At 43.5% G+C, this 21,589-nt stretch overlaps 1 long non-coding RNA gene across 13 annotated transcripts in view; it reads right to left on the bottom strand.

The window, feature by feature from the left end:
* Positions 1 to 47: 47 nt before the first annotated feature.
* The window catches only part of LOC143271198 (uncharacterized), a 26,772-nt gene continuing 5,230 nt past the window's right edge, over positions 48 to 21,589 (bottom strand). For 4 of the 13 annotated variants that reach the window (XR_013048435.1, XR_013048431.1, XR_013048430.1 and 1 more), the window contains 3 exons: positions 20,156 to 20,269; positions 15,701 to 15,809; positions 7,117 to 7,377 (listed from right to left, as the gene is read on the bottom strand). This is a non-coding gene — a long non-coding RNA (uncharacterized LOC143271198). The other 9 variants (XR_013048437.1, XR_013048434.1, XR_013048436.1 and 6 more) reach the window with 6 other exon arrangements.

Raw genomic sequence — 21,589 nt, 5'->3', positions numbered from 1 at the left:
ATTTTAGCAAATGGCACTATTTTGAAAACATAGAATTAAGTAAAATATTAAAATCAATTGTATTTATTTCCTTTTGCTTAATGTGGCTACTAGACAGTCTGATTTATGTGTGCATATTTTAGTGGGCAGGCTTTCTAGAATATGACTGAGGTTATGCTTGTGGACTATGAAGAGGTGTCATGAAAACACTCCCTGACCCTTAATTAACAAGGCCCCCATGACTAAGAGTTTTCATTAATCCATCCTGGGATGAGGCTAGGTTAGGAATTTTGGTTGGCCTCTGACCTTGTTGGGTTAAAAATTGGATACATTTCAGCCACTGTTGCCTTCCGGTTTCTCCTTGATATGACATGGAGGTTTGAGATCATCACTGAGGCTCCTCGTGTTCTAAGAAAAGTAGGTAGGAAGCTTTCCTAGCCCATCTTTACCATGGTGCATAAAAGATGCCATGCCAGGCTTTTTCTTCTGGGCCACCAACCCAAATGATGACACGGAGACATCTTAGTTTTGAATACTTGGCCTTAGCTTGTCTCTTTTCTGCCTAGCTCTTTTAACTTAACCTGTTTCTCTTTGTCTACCTTTTGCCTCGGGGCCTTTTACTTTTTTTTCCTCCTGTGTATCTAACTTTCATCTCGTATCTGCTTCTTGTATCTGCTGGCTTCTGGTCCCTGGCATCTTCCTAGTTCTCTCCTCCTTCTCTTGTTTCTCCTCTCAAGCCTAGATTTCTCTTCCTACTTATCCTCTCTGCCTGCCAGCCCTGCCTATTCTTTCTGTCTAGCTATTGGCTATTCATCTCTTTATTAGACCAATCAGGTACCTTAGGCAGGCAAGACAAAACAGTTTGCTGCCCATACTCAGATGATTGTATTCCTCATTGTGTGATTTGTAGAGATCATTCAGTTTAGAACAAAAAGCTGCACCACGCCATCTAATAAGAACCACAATGCATGATGCACATCAGATATTTTCCCTTTCATGTAGCAATGCATCTGAAGAAGATGCAGGGCTTGCATCAGGCTTCTGCTTTTCCTGTATTGCCACCATCAGTGAGTGAATGGCTTTCATCTTCAAGGTTGCCTCTTCCTCAAATTGTTCAGCATTGAAGTTTCAGCCATTATGGCTACAACCATGAGGGAAACAAGGTAGAGAAAAGAAAAAAATAAATCAGCTATTTTCTTCAGAAATTATAACCAGCTACCTTTCTCTGCCCACATTTCCCTGACTGAGATTTCATTACTCAGGTGTAAAGTAGGCACCCATAGTTTTCTAATTGGGTGAATGAACTGGGGGTTCTACTAAGAACAGACAAAAGGGACACTGGAAGGTGTTGTGGTTTGAATGTAAAATGTCCCTTATAGGTTCCATGTGTTTGAACACTTCATTTCTAGCTGGTGGTGCTGTTTTGGGAAGTCATGAGACCTTTAGAAGGTGGAACCTCATTGGAGGAAGTATATCTCCAAGGGTGGGCCTTAAGGGTTATAGCCTGGCCCCACTTGCTGAGTGGTCTTTGCTTCGAGATTTGTCTAGATATGAGCAAGAAGCCTTACAGTCCCACCATCACAGCTGAGAGCTGATCTTTCATCCATGCCTTCCTTGGCATGATGTACTATACCCTCAAATCATGACCCCAAATAAATCTTCCCTTAAGTTGCTTCTTGTCGGGCATTTGGTCACAGTAGAGAGACAAGTAACTAACACAAGAGGCAAGCAGCAGTTTTCCTCACCCTATGCAGGGCACTCAAATCCTTGGACACACTTCACACCAGAGAGCTCAGCTGTTGACTAAACCAGGAATTCTGTATCTCATTCAGCTTTTGGAAACCTGAGCCAGTGTGACAGTTTCCATTCACCACACCGGGTTTATGTTTGGGGAATACAGAACTGCCTTAGGGCTGGGGCGGAGGCTTCAGTGTATATCAGGGTGTTGATGTTTCATCCCCACCAAGATGACTTGCTCTCTGCACACACTTTCCAATTACCCTCCTACAATTTTTGGCATATGTATGTAGATATGTATGTGCTCATGTGTTGTGTAGGTGTACCTGTACCTGTGTGCATGTACATGTGGAAGCCAGAGATCAGTCTGGGATTTCATTCTTTAGGATAACATCTACCTTGTTTTGTTTCCTGAGACAGTACTTCTCACTGGCTTTGAAATTGCTGATTTGAATAGACTGGTCAGTCAATGAATCCCAGGAATGTTTGTCTCCATCTCCTCAGTGCTGAGACCATAAGCAGATGCCACTGTACTCAGCTCTTTCATGTGGGTTCTGGGGGAATTGAACTCAGGCCTGTATGTTTTCAAGACAAACACTTTACTAACTGAGCTCTCAACTGTCTTTATCATGGACTCCACTAAATCCCCCAAAGTCCCTCCCCACAACTCAAACACACACATACCAAGAAAGGAAACGTCCAGAGTTACCTAACCACCCAGCAGAGGTAAATGGTGTCCAGAGTGGTGCCCTCTGTTCTAGACTGGCAGCACTCTGTGATCTGTGGAATGGGGGAAGGGTACTTTGTTATGCAAACTGTCCTCTGGGCAACTTCACAAACCAAATATTGGGTCTAATTTTAAAAACCATTTTTCTAACAGAGGTTTTCCATTTAATCCCCCAGAGTTAACAATATGTGATCTGTTTCCCTTAACAAATGACCTCCTTTAACTTCATTAGTTCATAATTAATTTGCTAGCATGTAACCAAGATAATTAACACTCCTCATTAGAGACAGGCAAAAGAGGAGCCTCTTTTTTTCATGGTCAAGGCAAACATTGATTAAAATATGAGCTGTTTCCTAATTTTCCTTACAATTTAATTTAACGAAAGTGGCAATAGGTAATTTGTAGCAGTGGTTAAAAAACCTAAATTGGAGAAAAGATGAATGTATCCTACCATCAAGCACTTCATTACCAGCTCCTGTGTTGGATAATTTTACGTTATTTACTTCAAATACAAAGATGAAGCAAAAGAATTGAGTGGCATCTGGCTATTTTTAACGGAGACTTTTAATAGCTGGAGTGTCTTTGAACTTGCTAGGAACAAGGCTGGGTTATGGTGAGTGGACTCGTAGGTAGCAACCATTCTCATAAACATTACCTTTGGAGTGGTCCATCCCACGGTGGTCTACAAAAGCTTTCTCTCTAGTATATTAGTTGGTTCCGCACAGCTCTGTGATGAAGATAATGAGGAGGAACCAATCTCATTAGCCTTTAAGATGAGAACACAGTCTCGGAGAAGACTGTAGGAGTTTTGCTGATGCCAGGAACTGTGCTCCCTGCAGGCTGAGCTCTGCTCTCCATTCTCCTCAAGGCTAAGGCCAATGTCAGGTGATTCAGGCCTTTTGCATCTCTTATGTCTCTCAAGGTCACCTGCACACATTCTCTGAGTAGAACTGAAGAGATCAAGGTGTCCAAGGCACAAAAACAAAGGGAACCTTCACTGTCACAGCCTTAGGTTTTATATACTGGGAAGTCCAGATCTGTATCACATACCTGGCATGATTGAGACTCACCTGTCAGGCCTGTGCTAAGCATTTTAGTGCATCATCTCCTTTCGTTCTCACATCATCATTGTGATGTGGATGTTGACAGCAGCTTCATTCTTAATTCATTACTAGTTCATTTTCTGATGAGGAAAAGATCTCAGGGAAGCACAACCTCTCAAAAGACGAAGCCAGAGGTGACAGCATGGGCCAGTGCTCTTCTACTCTGCTGACTGGGGTTTCTGGAGGCAGGCTTGGGGTGGAAAGGGACCCCACTGCATCATATGGCTTTGGAAGCATGACTTTAGGGTAGGTGGGAAGGGTGGGGCCCACAGAGTGGAAGCCAAGAAGCCTCCTTTAATCCCACAGGCAGGTAAGATCCTTCAGAGAACTGGCCTTTTGGCAGTCTCCTAGTCTTAAAGACAGAATGCCATCGAGATTCTGTTTCTCTTCCTGGATTTCCTGATAGGGAATCTTTGCCCAAGGATAGAGGCAGATACAGTGGGTATACTCAGTGGAGCTGGGGCTAGGGCTCAGGTGTAGGGGTTCCAAGCCTTGGGGTCCAATGGGAGGACATTTTTTTATGAGTCCTTCCAGAACATCTTCTCAATACCAGAGCAAGGAGCATTTGCTCTTTGGGAAGGAAATCTGGAGCAGGAGGTAGGCACTGCGGGGGAGCAGAGACCCCTGAGGCCATGAACAGCACTCCAAGGAGAGTCAGCCCAGATCCTAGTGTGCAGGTGGGCAAGATCCAGAATCACAGCTGACCCAAGAAGCTGTGATCTATAATTTATACTCAGCTCCTTCCAGAAATTACTGGCAGTATCTGCCAGGGGATTTGTAACTGTGGGTTTTGCTTTGATGATGCTAAGGAGATTTAGGTAGTCCCTGGGGTTAAGTGGTACTGAATTCAGACCATCTGTGAAGCAGCTTCTCATTTAGCAAATGCTCTCATCCTCACAGGCCCACTGTCGAGTCAGATGCTCCTCTCTGTGTGACAGATGGAGACATAGGCTCAGAGGAAGAAGTGACTTGCCCAAGGCCCCACACCTTGGGGAAGGCAGAAGTGAAACTCAGAGCTGTTTGGTTGGAGTGGTATCCAAGACTCTTCCATGGAAGCAGATGGTGATAGTGTTGTCCATTTCTTGTCCAAATCTCTTCCAGGCCTGCAGCCATTTTAGGCATGACCCAACCCTGCAAATTACCCAGATGGTTCTAGCCACACACTGTTCTCACTCCTATTTCCCTGGGACCAGTTCTATCCAAAATGTGGGTCTTGGCTACTCCTGAATAGATTATCACCCATTATACAAAGGAAGGAGGGAATGGGATGAGAAGTGATCATCTTGCACCTACTATGTTTTACACTTACCCCAGGCATAAAGATACTCTTCATCCCTGCAAACAAAGGGTTGGATTATAGATAATAATGTCCTTAGGAATATTAGCCTGGAACCTAACCATCTGGTTCTAATGTTGGTTTTACCATTGGGTATTTATTGGTCAACTGGAGCTGCCAGACAAATACTATAGATGCCCAAGGTCAAATATAGGCAGGATTAGTTGCTTCTGAAGTCTCTTTGGTTTGCAGATGGCTGTCACTTTACTGTGACCACACATGCTTTACCTCCTATTGTTTCTTCCTCTAATTAAATTTTTTTTATGTATATGAGCATTTTGCCTGTATGGATATCTGTGTACCATGTGTATGCATTATCTGTGGAGGCCAGAGAGGGCACTGGGTCCCTTGGGACTAGAATTACAGATGGTTGTGGGCTGCCATGTGGGTGCTAGGAATTGAACCTGGGTCCTCTGTAAGAGCAGCCAGTACTCTTAACTACTGAACCACCCTACCCGCCTCTCTTCCTCTTCTTATAAGGACATCAGTTATTTTGAGTTAGAGCCTACACTTACAACTTCATGTAACCTTAATTATGTCATAGGCTGTGTCTTAAAATAGTCACACTGGTGTTTAGGGCCTCAATATATGGACATTGAGCTAAGGATAGGGGACACACAAGTAGATCATAACAAATGACCTTAGCCAAGACCCTCCCTAAATCTTAGTTGCGGTATCTGTTACACGGCAATAATAAAAGCATCTGGTTTACTGGCATGGTGGCACAAACCTGTTATCCTAGCACTCAGGAGATGTAGGTAGAGGGTCAGAAGTTCCAGATCATTCTTGGATACATAAAGAATTTGAAGCTAGACTAGACTAAATGAGACATTGCTTTATTTTTAAAAAGTACATGGTTTATAGTTCTTGAAGAAATTAAATGACACCATACATGTACACCAATGCACATCATACAGCAAGGACTCAGTGAGTTAAGTATCGTCACCATTACTACCATCAACACTATCATCATCCCAACTATCACCGTCCCAACCACTATCATCATCATATGTAGTTATCATCACCGTCATCATGATTGCCACTACTAGCATCATCACTACCATCATTATCAATCACCACCACCTTCACCACCACCACCACAGTGAGTAATACTGTAATTATCAGCAGGACATTATTTTATCAGTCTAAAGAGAATAACTATAGCCTATAGTACCACTGGTTTCAGACCTCTGGGCTCTGCTATCATTTGTGGTACCAAGTTGTAGTTAGAGAGGACAGAATTGCAAAGATTTTGAACTTAACACCCAAAGCTTATTTTTGCAAATGAAGAACCTGAGTCCCAGAGCTAGAATGAAAATGCTGGTATTTTCCTGTTCCTGGTCTGTTGTCATGATGGATTCAACAGTGTTCAACAGAGCTAGGAGAGCACTCTCATCCCATCCCTGTTGGAGCCATGCATGAAGTATTTGGAAAATACAATCTGTTTTTCCTCTCCGTGTTTTATGAACTGTTTCTTTTGTGTCTTAGCAGAGTGCCCATCATAGAGTGGATGAATAAAAGCCATTAATTACAAAATCCTTATGCAAGGGACTCCAGTCCAGCCCATCTCTATAAACACAGTCTCTCAGCTCCTGCTGTGATTCCAAGGACAGCCCAACATTTTCATTGACTTATTCTGTCCATGCATCTGTGTCTCCCTGGGAATTTGGATGGAAGCATTAATTCACCAGACTTCTGTCAGAAGGGCATGATGACTCACTTGTCTCGACAGTATAATCTCTCTGGTTAGAAATATCCAGAGACTAAAAAGCAAAATTTCTAATAAGGCCTGGCATTTCAATTGTTTTCCACCACATCACTCACACCATCCTTCTTCCAACAGGATTCTAACTGTGGTCAGGTATGGGGCATGATGCACTCAAGTGGTGGTGGTAGGGTAAACTCTGGCTCAGGTGTCTCTTCTCTGCCAAGGATTGCTTTTGGATTAGACATGTGACCCAGTTCTGGCCAATGGTACTATAAAGAACTTGATGTAGATGAAAAAGCGTCTCTCTCCATGTAGGGATGCAAGTGTTTTGTGGGGGAATGATGGCTGCAACAGCTATCTTAAAACCAGGAGAGCAAGAGCAGTAAAATAATCTCCCAGAGTAAGTAGTCCTATGTCATGGAGATGTGACTACTACCTGAGTCTCCTGCCCTCAGACTTCTTGTTATGTGAAATATATGCTAGTCAGTTTCATCATGGGTATGAACAAATACCTACAGAAACAATATAAATGAGGGAAGATTTATTTTGATTGATTTGTAAAGAGTTCAGTATTTGGCTGCTTGGCCCTGTGTACTTGGTCAGAATATCATGGTAGCAGAATTGTATGGTAGAGGGTCTTCTTCACCTCTGGATGGACAGAAACCCGATATAGCCTCCAAAACCATTGTCCCAGTGATCTTCCTTTAGCTGCACTCCACCTCCTAAAGTCTCCACCATCTTCCCACCATCATTTCAGGAAGAAGTTCTCAATACTGTCTTCTTAAAACTGTGGAGACATTAAAATAGATAACCACATCCAGGTTTTAAAATTTATGTGTAGGGACTGGAAATGTGGTTAAGAGCACTGGCTGCTCTTCTAGAAGATCTGGATTACATTCCCAGAACCCATATGTCAGCTCACAATTGTCTATAATTCCAGTTCCAGATCTGATGCCCTCTTCTGGCCTCTGTGTGAACCAGGCACACATATGGTGCACAGACAGACATATGGGCAAACTACCCATACACATTAAAAAAAAGTGTGTGTGTGTGTGTGTGTGTGTGTGTGTGTGTACTTGTATGAGTTTACATTTACTACATATGTGAAGGGGCCAGAAGAGGGTGCCAGATTCCCAGGAACTAGAGTTACAGGTGGTTGTCTGCTGCCTGATTGTGTGCTGGGAACAGAATCCAAGTTGGCTCATATATTTGAATGCTTAGTCACCAGTAAATGACACTATTTGAAGAGGATTAGAATGTGTGCCTTTTTCGAGTAGGTGTGGCTTTGTTGGAGGAAGTGTGTCACTGGGGGGTGGGCTTTGTGGTTTCAAAAGCCAGGTCCCCCTACTCTCTCGATCTCTCTCTTTCTGTCTCTGCTTTCAGATCACAATGTAGTTCTCAGCTTCTTCTCCAGCACCATGCCTGCATGCTACCATGCTCTCTGCCATGACGATAATGGACTAAACCTCTGAAACTGTAGCAGGCCTCCAGTTAAATGCTTTCTCTTATAAAAGTTGCTTCAAACATAGTGTCTTTTCATAGTAATAGAACAGTGACTAAGACAGTGATGAATTCATGCTTCTGCTCAGTTCTTTTTCTCCACATACACAGTCCTAGGGAATTCTCATTTCAATGAATGTAGTCAAGATAACCTCCCGTAGGCATGCCTAACAGCCTATCTCTTAGGTGATTCTAGGTTCTGTCTAATTGACTATTAACATTATCACACATACTTCTCCATGTCTCTCTCACCTTCATGTCAGAGACTCATGGGTGCTGCCCTGAGAAGTGGGGTACAGTGGCGGCTCAGTCTTCAGTCATCCCATGAGCTCTGTCCCCCACTCCGCTCAGATCAGCACCTCCCTGCCTCACCCATGGTAGTTCTCTCTCTGCATCCTTTACTCCTGTATCCATGTCTCCGGATATTTTTGTGCTGCCATTTCATATGTGAATCCTGTAAGTTGCCACTGAGGACTAACCTGAGACAAGTATAGATGAGCAACACTGGGAACTTCAACAACCAGCATGAGCTGGGCACGTGGCTACACCTTTTACAGGTAAGGAAGATGGATCTAAGTGAGGTGAGCGACTGGCTCCAGGTGTCCCTGGCAAGATTTCTGGCCAGCTTACCTGGTGTCACACTCGCCTTTCTGCTGTCTTTCCGAGAATGGGGAGGGTGAGTAATAACATTTGGTAGATAAGGGAACCAAAATGGAGTAAGTGGCTGCATATGTGGCCGGCTTAGGTTCTGGGGCCCACCTACAAGTAATACTTGACAGAGTTGTCCTAAGATAGCTGGGCAAGTTGACCTAGCACTGACCATTATATCTGTAAACAGGGATTGGGGCAACAGCAAGACTGAGCACTGCTGGGGGTCCCTATGCAGCACCCTTTGAACTCATCTCTGCAATCTGAGACTAGAGGGTGCTGGTCCAACTGATGTGCTTTCTCTGCCATGAAACTGAACAAGAATAAATCTTTCTGCCTATCTGGTCACAATAATGAGACGTAATGCAGGTGTTGTCACAGAGGTTGGTGTGCAGAGGTATTACAAGGTCAGCTCTCCCCAGAATCCTTCATAGTGCCCTCATGAGAGAGCACTACTTTAGAGGAGATCTACAGTTGACCTTTTCTGATGGCATCCTGACTCACAAAAACTCCAGGACTTGGCAAACTATGGCCTTCTGTCTGTATGGTCCATTAATGGCTTTCACAATTATAAATAGTTACATTCTCAATATTTCAAATCCTGACACTGTATTCACATGTTGGATTTTGGTCTACAATGCCTAAAGTGATTGCTATTTGGTCCCTGGTGTAGTTGTTTTCAGAGTCCAGCCTCTGCCAGTAGGGAGACCTGGCTTTCTTTCCACCTTGGCTGCTCCACTTTTCCTGAGCAGGCTGGAAAATGAAGACCCTTGGCCACAGCCATCATGCTCTTCAGGCTTTCCCTGAGGTCACCCCAAAAGAAATAGGGGCTCTGAGGTCTGGAAGAGGCATATCACTCCTCTAACTTCCCCACTGCAGTCCACTGTGGGTTGCTCCTGCTGGGGACAGGTGTGTCCCTGCCAAGTCGGCTGCATCTTGTGGATAAAATCTAATGAGCTGCATTTAACAACAAGCCCTGCCATGTGGCTTCTCCTGGGGCTGCCCATCTGTCAGCCCTGGAAGGCCACTCTTCATGCAGCTGGAGCCCTCTCCAGCCATCAAATCAGGAGAGAGCCAAGGTCCCTTGAGCCAGGTCCAGCACATAGGCCCATAATCTTCACTCTCAGCTTGTGCCAATTCCTGGCTGCTCTCCAGCCTTGCAACGACATGGCCAGATGGTGCCTGACAGAGGGTGAGAATGCTCCCAGGAAGGCATGGGCACAGGGCAGTGGGGAAAAGAGAGGCTAGTTAGCCACAAGGTGCCCTGACATGGCAAGTCTTCAGGTATGGACCAACTAGCTTTTAAATTACTAATGTTTTATTGTTTATTTATTTTTACTATTTTTAAACAGCTGTTGGCCACCACGGTGGGCTCAAGTGGCTAATGCCACTTGTTTAGTTTGGCCAGGGTCTTCTTGCCCCCTTAATATTGAGAAAGTGTTATCTCTGACTTCACCCCAAAGTTTACATTTCTGTAGCTTCAGACTCTGGTTTGTGCTGCCCCTGATTCCCTGTTGACTGCAAGGGGCGGGGGGCGTCTATGGTTGTTTTTTTGTGTTCATGTGACACATACCCTATCACCCATCCCAGTTCTGAACCTGGTGACTAAGAAGAACATAATCCAGGCTGTCTTCAAATGTACCATGTAGCTGAGGATGACCTTGAACTTCTGATACTCCTGCTTCTACTCTTGAATGCTAGGATTACAGGCATGGGCTACTGCACTCCGTTTTTTTCAGGATTAGAAATCAGACTCAGAGAGTTGAGCATACTAGAGAAGCACTCTACCCATTGAGCCACATGTCTAGGCCAAGTTTTCATTCTCGACTCCTTAAAAACACCCCCTTTCCATTCTTTGTCACCAAAGACCTGATAGGTGAGGTGTTAGCTGAGAGCTCTGGGAAGAACAGCATCCTGTGGTCTCTCATCAGCAGACACCCAAACAGGGGTATCTTTAGGCTGGAATAAGGACTAGGGAGACCCTAACTCCAGGACTTCTACAAACTTTCTAGAACCCTGTACCCCAGGAAATGCTGTTCAGGTCAAACATTTGACCTAGCTTGTGAGGGCTGTGATTGATGTCCTCTTGATCCTCTAATGGCTTCAAGCAGACTATTTACAAGGCCAAGGTCCTGGACTTACCCAGCCCAACTCTACTTGTGAAGCAGAAAGCAAGATCAGATGAGAGAGTTGGGCAGGACAAGGGCAGAAACTAGTGTGAAGTTCTAAAATAAAGCACTGGGGTGCTTGCCCTTCTGGATAGACTGTCCCACCTTCTAGGTGGTGTGCTTTAGGTCCCCCTGGGGAAGTTCAGATGTGTGTTATGTGACTGTATAGATGAGCTTTGTAATGAGAACCTAAGGCAGGAAGGGTTGATTTTCCTAACACTTTGAGGATAGAGTCCATCATGGCAGGGAAGGTGTGGGTGAGAGCAGCTCAAGGCTGTGGTGATGGAGGCATGAGGTAGCTGGTTATGAGTCCATAGTTAGGATACAGAGAGATGAATAGGATACAAAGTGATGCTTGGCTCACTTTTTTCTTTACCTTTTTGTATTCAGTCTGGGCTCCCAGCTCACATTCAGAGTGGGTCTTCTCAGCTAAGCCTCTCTAGAAATACTCTTGTAGACATACTCAGGGTTTTATCTCCTAGAAGATCCCAAATCCAATAGAGCTGACAATGGAGTGTGGTGATATTTTATTTGTGCACCCCAATAAAGCTTATCTGAGGATCAGAGGAAAAAGACAGCCACTATATTAAACATACAAGTCAGGCACTGGTAGCACACGCCTTTTATCCTAGCATTTGGGAGGCAGAGATCCATTCAGATCTCTGTGAGTTCAAGGCCATATTGGAAACACAGCCAGGCATGGTGGCACATGCCTTTAATCCCAGCACTAACTATGGAGGTCTGGAGGTCTTTACAGACAGACAGGAAGTGACAGCGTTGGGCAGAAAGATGAAGTGATGTAGCTGAGTGGAGAGAGGAAGTGAGATGGTAGGAACAGGAAGGCATATAGGTGTGGATATACAGGAAGTAGCTCTCTCTGGAGGCTGAGGGTTGGTAAGGTGAGCTTGGCTGTGGCTTGTCTTAGTCCTCTGATCTGTCAGTTTTTCACCCCAATATCTGGCTCTGGGCTTGTTATTAGTAAGACCGTTTAGCAATTCATCTTACAATGGGGATCAACTATCTTCTGTCCACCATGCTTCTTAGTCACCTTGGGATGGATAGTGGAGTCTGTGTCCCATGGTCAAGCAGGGGCACATGGCCACAAAGAAACAACCGTGAACCCTGTAGCAATTGGTGTGGCACAAACCATATTTTGGGGAGGCAGAAATGTATGCTTTGGGAGCAGCCTAGGGCTGAGGAGAGGGTCAGAGGTACCTGGGTCAGAAGTGGAAAGACCCTCCTAAAACTAGAGAAGTGACTTTAGGTACATGGACCTGTTGTGGTGACCAGTGGTTTAGTCACTGCAGGAGGTTTCCAAGTCTCAGTACCTGTACCACACTGGCTTTTAAAGGGGTGGATCTGTAGAGCAGTTCTCTGCCTTGTGAGGCAGAAGGCTTTTAGTGGGTACTACCAGACCTTCAGGCACCAGAAAGGAAGTTGGGACATTAGTGTGTTTCTGCAGGCTTTGAAAATTCAAAGAACTGCTGTGGCTTTAGTACAATTGGACATAAATATGGGCTTCTCACTAGAGAGAGTCACCATTAGTGTCTATGATGGCTGTGCATGTGTGTTTTGGGGGCTTTATAAGTTATGTTAGTCAAAGGATGTAGTTCACAACAAGGTTCAAAGATGGAACAAAGCTTAAAATTTAAGTTTAAAAATTAAGTAAAAATATATGAGCTGGTTACTTATTTCTCTTACAGTAAAGAATTTCCTGTGTAAATGAAATACGTATGTGTTTGTGTATGGCTTGTGTTTGGCTGCACATGTGTGGGTATGTGCTGCAAGGTCAGAGAATACCCTGGGGTATTGTTCCTCAGGCACTGTCCTTTTCGTTTTGTTTTATTTATGTATTTTGGTGTATGTGCACGTGTGTGGAGGTGCCCATGAAGGTCAGAGGGTGTTATCAGATCTCTTAGAGCTGAAGTTAGAGGTATTTGTGAGCCAGCCAGAGTGGTTTCTGGGTTCTGAATCCCAGTCCTCTGATAGAGCAGTACTTTTGACTACTGAGCCATCTTTTCAGTCTCCTCCATGTTGATTTTTTAGACAGGGTCTCTCACTATCTTGACCCTTGTCATGTAGGCTGGGCTGTCTGGCCAAGGATCTGTCTGTCTCTGCTCCCCAGGGTTGGGATTATAAGCATGCACCATGCCTTTTCTTTTATTTTTTTTAACATGGATTTGGGGCTCAAACTAAATGTTTGTAAGTAAACGTTTACCAACTGAGCCGTCTCAATAGCTCTGTAAGGAGATTTAATGAGGTGCATTGTTTAGATTTAGAGATGAGAGGGGATGCTGATGGAATGAACTCCAGGTCACAGACGTTCTGGCCTTGGGAATCACTTTTTGTTGTTTTTGTATTTATTTGTGTGTGCACACCACAGCACTCATGTGGAGATCAGAGGACAGCTTGCAGGAGTCAGTTCTCTCCTTCTGCCTTGTTGTCCTGGGGATCAAACCCAGGCTTGGTGGCAGGTGCTTTCATCTGCTGAGCTTTGTTTGGTAGTGTCTAGGAAGTTGAGCTCTGTGTCTAGAATTTGGGTTTTATCAGTTAGGTTGAAGTTTCTGGATCGTAGGTTGCAGATGGACAGCCTTCTTTTCCTATCTGTTGCCTCTTAATGTTCCTTGTCTCAGTGGATCCAGCCTTAATTTGAACAATGGTGGCTGGAGTACAGGAGATAAGGAGAAAGAACAGGACTACACTGAATTGTGAGCATTCAGTGAGGTCTGAACATGACTGTCTCTCTTGCCCCTAAATTCCTGTATTGAAATCCTCATCCCAAGGAGAGGAGAGGGGGTAATTTGGTCATAGGTACAGAGCCCAATAATGAGATTAGCACCTGCATAAAGGAATCCAAAAAAGTTCTCACACAGGCTTCTGCACTAGGCAGGCAGGCCCTCATCAGACAGAACCCCCAGGAGCCAATTGAACTCTGTAGCTTCTAAACTACAGGAAAAGCACTTCCATTTTTTATGACCACCTCTTCTCCCCACCCCATTTATGGCATTTTACTATATAGCCCAAGTCAACTAAAATGGGGAAGTTCCAACCTGGGGTGAGACGGCAGGACCATAACTCAGCTTGAGCTATCAGGAACCAACACTGACTGGGGAGTTCCCTTTAGTGGAGGCCATCTCCAGGGAAGGCTGACATCCGGGACTATCTTTATTCATAGTCCCCGTGGAGAGTCATAGCCACTTTGAGAGGGTGACATTTGGGAAGCCTCCTGGTGTCTGGGGGTAGGGGGTAGTGGGCATCAGTGCCATCCATATCAGCAATGGGGAAGGGAGGAGAGGGATGCTGGTAGATGCATCCTGTTGGCCGCCACCACCAGGGGGAGGCCTGGCGCAGCCTCCACTGCTCCCTGGAAAGCCTGTCAATTTTTGTCACTGGTGCTTTGGAAGGATGAATGGGTGAGCCTCCTAGGAGAAGCAGCAATGCTTGGCTCAGCAAGCAGCGGGAAGGCAGCATTCTCCAGCTTGCTGCCTTCTGCTGGCGGAAGCTCAGGCCGAGGCTGGGAAATCTGCGAGGTGGTTCTGGACAGATTCTGTGCCCAATTTGCTTGCTTTTCCACTAGACATGATTTGAAAGCTGGCTGGAGGAAAAGTGGACTCTGATGAGAGATGGGGGAGCGTGGGGCTTTTCTCCAGTCCAGATCCCAGAAGGCCTCCTAGAAGCAGCCTGCTGTTGCAGTAAAGAGCTCTGAGGTGTCCCTGGGCAGCAGGTGCCCATCAGAAGAGGCTCCCATTAGAACAGGCTCTGAATCTCCGCAGTGCCTGTTGCCATGGCAAGCAGCCATTCACAGAGCCAACCTGATCATTCCAGACTCCCGCCCCACGATTTAGCCTGTGACCCAGCTCAGTGAAGAGGAAACGCTAGAAGCTGAAGGCTGAGCCCCTAACTTCAGTTTGAGCAGTCTGGGCCTCACCTTCCTTATTTACTGGCCCTATGTCTCTTCCTGCCTGGAAATAGTTTTTCTCTCAGCCTACTGTTTTGGAAAGAATGTGTAGTGTCCTGAGGCTCAACACCCCTGAGCCTTAGAAAAGAGTTGTTTCTCTTCCTGGTGACCAGACTGAATCCTCCTCACCTTTTGAAATGACCTCGGTGTCACTTCCGAGCTGCTTGTGGGCAGGTTCCCTGAATCTGGCAGATTCTCAGAGAAGGAAATCCAGATGACAGAGAAATGAAGTGTACCCAAAGTCACTGGAGGTTATTTGAACCTGGAAGTCAGACCCCTCAACTACCCAGAGCGTGGCTATCGAATCCACACAGGATATTTATTTATTTATTTATTTATTTATTTATTTATTTATTTATTTATTTATTTAGTATTTATTTCAGGGGCTGGAGAGATGGCTCAGGGTTAAGAGAACTTGCTTTTTTCTTTTTCTCTGCAGAGGACCTGAGTTCAGTTCCCATCACCCACATGGTGGCTCACAGCCATCTGTAACTCTGACCTCCACTGGCACCAAGTATGCACATGGTACACCTACATACATTCAGGCTAGATACTCATACACAGAATAATCTTAAAAATTCTTTATTTTTTATTATGTACATATGTGTGTGTCTCTGTGTGGCTGTGTACATGTGCATTTGGGTGCCTGCAGAGACCAGAGGGATTGGATCCCCTTGGAAGCTAGTGTTATAGATACTTGTGAGCCATCTAACAAGGCTGGAAACTGAACCCTGGTCCTCTAGAAGAGCTAAGTATGTCCAGCCCCACAGATGCTCTTTTCTGTCATGTTTGTACTAGATCGAGCCTCCACCCAGATCCTTCCCTCTCTTTCTTACCTTGATCCTCCAGCAGCAGCACTTCCACCCTGGGGACACTGCTCCCTTTTAGCTCCTTTCTGACATGATGGCCAAGACTTTGTCCAGCTACTGACCCACGATGTCCAGTCTTGGAAGGAGTATGGGAAGAGAAAGGGAACAAGCTCAAGCTGAGAGACAGGTGACAGGCCGTGGGGAGAGGGCAGAGGGCATGGCAGGTGTGGTCCCAGCAGGGCCACTCAAATGACTACTGTCAGGATCTACCATTTGCAGCAGGGGCTGGCAGAACACAGGATGCTAGATGACATCTATTTAAACAGGAAAATCTGACTAGGCTGGATGCCTGTGGAGTGATGAATGGAGCAACAGCCATGGACACTGAAGCAGGAATCTTGTTGTCTTTGCTGGGCCAACCCAGGTCTGGGCAAACTTATGCCGTTTAGGGTGACTTGGTCATGCAGCCAGGCTGTGAGCAGTAGAACTTGTCCTCAGCCTCAGGGCTGGCATCACCAATGGTATTGAGACACTGGCTGCCAGCAGGCCTGGGTAGTACTAAGGACTGCCACAGGGTTCTGTACTTGAGTAGTAGATGAGAAGAGGTACAGAATGTACCTCCTGTCTGCTGCCAGACTCCAGCAGCACAGAGATTTCTAAGGACATCTTAATGCTGTCATCTCCTAGAGCTTAGGAAGGTTGCAAGTTAAAATGTCCATAACTACTTGCGTGTTATGATGTCAAGGAATAGCTAGAGTGCTGTGGAATGATCCTCTTGTACACTGTAAAGATTTTTCACTCAAATTGGTTTAATAAAACACTGATTGGCCAGTAGCCAGGTGGGAAGTTTAGGCGGGGTGACCAAACTAAGGATGATGGGAAGGAGAAGGGCAGAGTGAGGAGCTGCCAGCCAGATGCAAGGGAGTAGGAGATGAATGTGCCATGCTAATAAAGGTACTGCCACATGGCAAGGTGTAAATAAGGAATATGGGTTAACTTAAAATGTAAGGGCTAATTAGTAATAAGCCTGAAGTATTGACCAAACATTTAAAATTAATATAAGCCTCTGTGCAGTAGTTTGGGAAGCGGCTACCCAATATTTGGGAACAGGTGATTGGGACAGGAAATGTTTGTTTATATATGGTGCTCAATGTGGGGCTGAAATTTCCACATAGAACCTGACAAAGCTTAAAAAAAAGAATTCTAGACACACAAGAATGGAGTAAAGCACCGCTTCTTGGTAGCTGCATTTTTCTCAGATGGGATCTGTTTGCTGGTAGTGAGCAGAGGCATGGCTCCTTTAAGAGATGGCTTCCTGGCTCAGAGCTAATGGCAAAAATGGGCAGCTCTTTTAAGAGGCCCTGCTACCAAACACTTAAATGGGGTTTATGAGCAGCAAGCAGCATGCTATTCAGTGATGGTGTGGATCCAGAAACTTCCAGAGTTGGGGCAATAAACATGGCTTTCAGAGCTGGTGGTAAATGTACCTCCATCACCATGAGGGTAGCCTCCTACCAAGGGGGAGGAGCCAGTACCAGCACACCATGATCTAAGTTACATAGCAGTTTTTTTTGCTCATGCAGACAGAAAAGGTTACCAATGTGCAGTAAGGACAGATTCAGACAAAAAGAGCCTCTAAATGGGTCACAGTGTCTATAAAAAATATTCATAGGCTTAAGAGAGAGGAAAAAACGAATATATACAACTTTAGATGAAAAAAATATGGTTTTAAAATAAAGTCCTTAAAGAGGAATAGAGTAATAAAAAATAAAATAAGCAATGTAAAGATGTAAAATACAGAGAGTCTGGGATACTGTATGTTATTGTGTTGTCTTTAAATTTTTTGACTACTAATGAACAGATGATAACTGCTAAGAAATATTTGACTGTTATTGTTAGTTTTTGGTCTTTTATGGGGGAGCTGCCACCCAAATCCCAAATAAATCACACACAGAGGCTTATTCTTAATTATGAATGCTTGGCCTTAGCTTGACTTGTTTCTTGCCAGCTTTTCTTAACTTTAAATTATCCTGTCTACCTTTTGCCTCTGGCCTTCTTCTGTTCTCTTCCTGTATACCTTTCTTTGTTTCTTACTCTGTGGTTTACTGTGTAGCTGGGTGGCTGGCCCCTAGAGTCCTCCTCCTTCTCTGGCTACTATTTTTATCTCCTCCCAGATTTTTCCTTCTCTATATTCTTTCTGCCTGCCAGCTCCACCTATCCTTTCTCCTGCCTTGCTATTGGCTGTTCAGTTCTTTATTAGACCATCAAGTGTCTTAGATAGGCACAGTAACACAGTTTCACAGAGTTAAGCAAATGCAACATAAACGAAGGTAACACATCTTAAATGTTCTACAATATTTTATCATGAAAGCTGCTAGATTAAACCAAGCTGTATATTTTTTAAAATATCTTGACTTCAAATTTTAAGTCAAAAGATATGTTGCTTTGATAAAGAGGTTCTGCTTTTATTTCACAGGAAATAAGAGGCTCTGGATTCATTCTGGGTTAAGAAAATTAAGGTTTGATCAAGGAAGACCCCTTGAAAAATCGCCTATGGGAACAGATGGCCCAGATGACCCAATGTTTCTGAGCACCTCTGTTGCAATTTCCTCTGAGTTATGCATCCAGAACAGCTTCAAGGCTGCTGGCTGAAATGATCCAGCCTAACAGAATACTCTAGTCAGGACTTGACATTAATCCTAAATTTTCTCAGGGTTCTCCTAAGATTACCAGTGCCCCCAATCAACAGGAAGTAACCTAGAAAACTATGCTCACATATCCCAAAAATGGGTTATGAATGTTTATTATCATTTAAGGGAGGTTGGTTACAAATTGTTATTGGTAATGGTCAGGAAGAAGCTAAACAAGGAGATTAGATTCAAGGATCTCATTCTAAAAAGAAAAGGAGAGATATATAAATGATAGGGTAAAAGGGTAGATTATTGAATATACTTTAATCCAAAAAGCAACTATTATTCTTACTATTATTTTACATTAGTATGAATTTTGATTTATTGATACAAATTTAATGTTAACTTTGTTACACTGTATATATATTTCTACTTTTGTTTGGGTATTATGTTTATGCAGCTCATTTAGAAATATAATATATAATTAAGAAAAATAGATTAATAGTCATCTATAATAACAAACTTATAGTTATGTTAATTAGGTTTTTCAAGGTCATACAGAGATATATTTCAGATAGATAGGTAATCTTCAAACATGTCAAAGGGCTACAGAATATGGCATTTAAAATGTTTTAAGAACAGACTTTTCTCAACAGTGAGACATGTCTGCTCCTGGCAGCACCAATTACTTCAAAGAGGATGATCGGCATCAAAGAAACTACATAAGGCAAAAGCTAGCCATGTGGGCAAATAAAGTGCCCTTGCCTCAATAGCTGACAGTTACTGTTCAAAAAGGACTAACAGGAAGTAAAAAAGGTGACTGCCAAACTTTGCCAAGACAAAGTAGGACAGTCAATCAAAATCCCCTACTTCACAGGTTAGACAGGCCAGGCATGTAGGCCAAAGTTGGATGCCCCAACATTGCAGAGGAACTTTGGGTGACTGTCCAGGCAGCTTGAAGTCCCTGTCATTAGGTAACATTTCACCCTTCTGGGGTTTTTGATGGAGTTGAAGACAAGATAGTTACAGTTTTCTTTAGTTATGATAAAAGATAAATTAGGTACAAAACTTTAGATTCACAAAGATAAAATAGACAATAGAATATTTTCTCTGACTTTGTCAAATGCAAATGGACTGGACATTGTTAATGTAATTCTTGCCTGTATATATTTGTATGTAGTTATTGTATTTATTGTGTATAGTTTTACTATGTTAGTTAAAACCTTTGCTTTTTAATTAGACAAAAAGGGGGAAATGCTGTGGGATAATCCTTTTCTTTCTTCCTTCCTTTCTTTCTTTCTTTCTTTCTTTCTTTCTTTCTTTCTTTCTTTCTTTCTTTGGTTTTTTGAGACATGGTTTCTCTGTGTAGCTTTGGTGCCTGTCCTGGATCTTGCTCTGTAGACCAGACTGGTCTTGAATTCACAAAGATCTGCCTGGCTCTACCTCCTGAGTGCTGGGATTAAAGGCGTGTGCCACCACTGCCTGTCTGGGACAATCCTTTTCTACACTATGAATATGTATTACTCTCATTGGTTAATAAAAAGCTGACAGGCCAGTAGCTAGGCAGGAAGTTAGGCAGGAAAACCAAATTGAGAATGATGGGAAGAAGGAGGGAGTAAGGAGTCACCAGCTAGACACAGAGGAGATGAACATGCCATGCTAATAAAGGTACTGCCATGTGGCAGAGCATTAATAAGGAATATGGGTTAATTTAAAACATAAAAGCTAGTTAATAATAAGCCTGAGCTATTGGCCAAGCATTTATAAGTAATATTAAGCCTCTGTGTTGGTTATTTGGGAGCAGGTGGGCAGGACAGGAAATGTCCATTTATACTAGAGGATATTTACATACCAGCATCCTGACTGAAGCCTTGTCTCCCTCCACATCTAAAAGTTAGGGGTCACACCCCTGAAAGTCCCACATGGAATTTTTCAACGGTGGCTGTCTTAATTAGGGTTTCAATTGCTGTGAAGAGACATCATGACCATGGCAACTCTTATAAAGGAAAACATTTAATTGAGGGTGATACAGAAATGTAGGTTATAGATATGATAGGATAAAAGGGTAGATTATTGAATCTACTTTTAAAAAGCAACTTGTCTGAAATATTTAACATTGCTATAGATTTTAGTTTATTGATACAAATTTAAAGTTAATTTTGTTATACTGTATGTATATTTCTACTCTTGTTTATGATACTATGTTTATGCAATTCATTTAAAATTGTAAAATATAATTAATAAATACTGATTAGTAGTCATCTGTGATAATCAAACTTATAGTCATGTTAGTTAAGTTTTTTAGGTATACAAAGGAATATTTCAATTAGGTAGGTAATCTTTAAACACTCCAAAGACCTACAGAATATGGCATTTAAAATGTTTTAAGAACTTAGACTTTTCTGGACAGTGAAGCACTGTTAACAAAGTTTTTCATGATAATGAGACACATCTGTTCCTGACAGTACCAAATTACTTCAGAGATGATGGGCATTGAAGAAACTCCTTATGGAGTTTGCTTTCATTATGGTAATGTTAGCCACTGGGCAAAGAAACTGTTCTTGCCTTTGACTGCTAACAATGTGATATGCAGACTAGACAGGCAGAACACACAGGAAAAAGAACTGTTGAACTTAGCCAAAACAAGGCAGGACAGTCCTTCAAAATTCCTGTTTCACAGAAGAGTTTGCCACACATTCTGCAGGACACAGAGGAAAGTGACTGACAAACTTTGCCAAAACAAGCCAGGACAGTCCAAAATTCCTGCTTCACAGAAAAGTCTGCCAGATACTCTAGGCCTGTAGGCTGAAGATGGATGCCCCAACTTTACAGAGGAACTTTGGGTAACTAATTGTCCAGAGAGCCAAATGTCTCCATTGTTAAGTGGGTCTTTTTTTTTTTTTTTTTTTGCTTTGCCTGGCTGTAACAGAGGGGTGGTAGAAATGATGGCAGCATGGCACTTCATTCATCAGTGGCTGTCATTCAGAAGAAGGATATGTGCTCTGGGACCAGGAGACTTAGCAAGCCAAGAAAAGATTTTATGAGATCTGAGAGACAAGGAAGGAAATGCTTAAAAGCAAAGGCTACTTGTTGCTTTTGGGGGATCTTGTTTCTTTACTCCAATACCAGATGCTCAAAAGAAACCACTTGACCTTTCACTGTTTGGTCCTCTTGAGAGCCCTCAGTGAAGTTTATCAAGTTAAGGGTCCTATGAGAATTCTAGGCAAATTTCTGGGGCTGGAGCTTGACTGTGAAACAGGTGATGGTGGAGCTCCTGGACCCCACA

Source organism: Peromyscus maniculatus, chromosome 1 (genome assembly GCF_049852395.1).
Source record: "Peromyscus maniculatus bairdii isolate BWxNUB_F1_BW_parent chromosome 1, HU_Pman_BW_mat_3.1, whole genome shotgun sequence".
In the NCBI taxonomy this organism is placed as follows: Eukaryota; Metazoa; Chordata; class Mammalia; order Rodentia; family Cricetidae; genus Peromyscus; species Peromyscus maniculatus.
This window is presented reverse-complemented; position numbering and strand designations above follow the sequence as displayed.